Source organism: Mastomys coucha, chromosome X (assembly GCF_008632895.1).
Source record: "Mastomys coucha isolate ucsf_1 chromosome X, UCSF_Mcou_1, whole genome shotgun sequence".
Lineage (NCBI taxonomy): Eukaryota > Metazoa > Chordata > Mammalia > Rodentia > Muridae > Mastomys > Mastomys coucha.
Window position 1 is genome coordinate 110,943,434 of NC_045030.1, and position 2,942 is coordinate 110,946,375.

General features: G+C 32.3%; 1 protein-coding gene across 1 annotated transcript in view; it reads left to right on the forward strand.

Annotated features, from left to right (window-relative positions):
- The window catches only part of LOC116088239, a 204,696-nt gene that overhangs the window by 37,683 nt on the left and 164,071 nt on the right, over nt 1–2,942 (forward strand). The gene's annotated exons all lie outside the window — the stretch shown is intronic.

Sequence of the window (2,942 nt, forward strand, 5' to 3'; positions counted from 1 at the left end):
GGAGAGAGAGAAGAGAAAAGGGAGGGAGAGGGAGGAAGGAAGGGGAGGGAGAGAGACAGAGTCATGTTATTATAGCATGCAATATTACTTCAATGATTCTTTTCTGTACTGAACATTCTACCTGTCTGTGTAATATGTGTGCATCTGTGCATACTTGCATGCTTGGGCTTACACTTGTCTTGCATACATGTTGCATGCTTCTGTGAAAGAGGGGGGAGGAAGGGGCAGCAGGGAATATGTTATATTATTATAGCATGCAAAATTGTTTAGTGATTTCTGGGCAAAATGTGCTATTTTGCCTTTTCGATCAAGTATACAGAAGTTTTTATGCCATGGAAAATTTGGTTTTACTTTTTGTATGCACTGTATGTTTACTGGATAGCTTTTATCATTAAAATTACCTTATATTAAATACATAGGCTCCCTCTCACATGTGAGCGCGCGCACACACACACACACACACACACACACACACACACCCTCACACACACATATATGAAGTGAAAATAGGGGGATTGATAAACATGGATGTATTCTATCAAAATGTTTTGCTTAATCTATTTCTATTACTGTACTTAATAGAACAAAATCATTTATTTGAATAGCCAAAGCAATTATATAATAAGCCTTGAAGACTGTTTGTAAAAATATTTAAAGATGAGCTGGGCGGTAGTGGCGCACGCCTTTAATCCCAGCACTTGGGAGGCAGAGGCAGGTGGATTTCTGAGTTCGAGGCCAGCCTGGTCTACAGAGTGAGTTCCAGGACAACCAGGGCTATACAGAGAAACCCTGTCTCGAAAAAAACAACCAAAAAAATTTAAAGACAATCAACTTAGTATAGAATATTTATAAGATGTATTAATTCAAAGTTTAAGGAATTAATATTTCTAGGCCATCTATGTACTTTAGATATGTAAGTGTTCAATTAGAAAATGTTAATAAGGCCAGTATCTTTATATAGCCTATCTTATGAAGTGTTTTTCTGCTTAGTCACTTTGTCTTAATGGCAGATGTTCTTGGAGATTCACATCTTCTATGGTTTTTTTTTTTGTCACATTTAACCTACTATTACTACTTACTTTTAAATGTCTATGGTAGTTTCTAGTGTAAAGAAATAAATGTCATATTAAGATCATCAAGTGAAATTTTGCCAGAATATGTTATATGCTCATTTTATTTGAAATTATCTTACTATTTTGTTCTTAGTAAGAACATAAAATCAAAATTATTTATTTTTAATTTATTGATGCTATTGAGCACATGAAATTAGTTTAGTATGTGGTAACATCAAATAAATTATGATTCTAAATTATTCAGCACAGAGTTTCTGAGTGTATGTTCTGGAGTTAAGCTAAAGGTGTTTAAATTCCAGATGACAATTACCAGTTCTATGACTTTATGTACAGTTGTGTCTCATAGTTTATGTAGCTTTATCTGCAAATGTAGAGGGCAGTGCTAAAAAATCTATTTTATAAATAATATCTGATATGAAACCATTAATGTTAAGGAAGTTTTTTCATGATACTGAATAAATGTTTGCTATTTTTGCTATTTCTCTTTGTCCACCTTTTCTTCCTTTCACATTTTTACTTCTTCTTCCTCCTCCTACTCCTTATTGTTCTCATTTTTGTTAGTGTTACATAAAGGTATTCACCATTCATAATCTACACCAGTGGTTCTCAACTTTTCAGGTGCTGCAACCTTTAAAACAATTTCTTACATTGACATTACCCCATGCATAAAATTATTTTAATTGCTGCTTCATAACTGCTACTTTGCTACTATAATGAATTGTAATGTAAGTATCTGATCTGTAAGATACCTGATATGTGACCACTGTGAAAGGTTGTGACCCACGTATTGAGATCCACTGATCTAGCATACTCTCTTCTCGGTTTTAAACTTCTCATGCCAGTCTTTTCCTCAGAATTCTATCAGATAAATCTTAGACTGTTCAATTGATAATTAAGGATCCCTCCTGGGTTTAGTGCCTATCCTTAATGCTAGGTCTCCATATATTTTTTTCTGCATTAATTTTACTTCACTTCAAGCAATCAAATCCTCTATCTGTTGTTTGCTAAGAACATCAGATTGTATGAATGAAGAGGAAACCAAGCAAGCCATAGTAAAACTTACAATGTCAAAACTAAAAGCAAACTATTAACAGTTTATATTTGTTCGTAGATTTATTATTGTAAACACCAATACATAAATGAAACCTATTCATATACTAATATATATATGTATATATATATATATATATATACACACACACATTTGTGTGTGTGTGTGTGTATGTTGCCACACTCTTATAATTTCAGGCTTAAAAATTTGTTTGGAAATTGGTTATGACCTATTGTTCTCTCATCAAAATCTAAAGTTTCCCTAGAGTGGTCAAAATATATACAAAGCATGCATGCATAACCTATATATCTATATCTGTATTCCTATGTATCTATATATTTATACCTATATCTTTTTGAGATAGCAAATCAAATAACAACAGTCAAATGAAATTTTAAAAAATCTTAGGGAAGATGTTATTGTGTTAAATCTAGTTTGTAGAATAATATGCGACTAAAACTCTTCAAAAAGGAATTTGTGAGGTAGGACCATCCTAAGTAAAAAGAAATAAAACCTGAGCAGAGGAGCAGAGGTTAAAAAACACATATGTTTAGCACATTGTGTAATATTATACCCTTAGCATATAAATACAAGGGAAGATTAGTTGGAGAATCTCTGTGGATATATGTATGCTTTGTATCTCCAGGAATAGAAGTTGTGGAGAAGTCTTCTTTTAACTTTTAATATAGTGTTCTAACTTTTCAACTCTTTAGTCAAAAGAGAAAAAGAAACATTGCTGGTCTCATCGATAAATCATTATATAGATCATTTTTCTTTTAAGTTTTGGCTGTTTCTTACACTTTATGGAAAGAAATTAA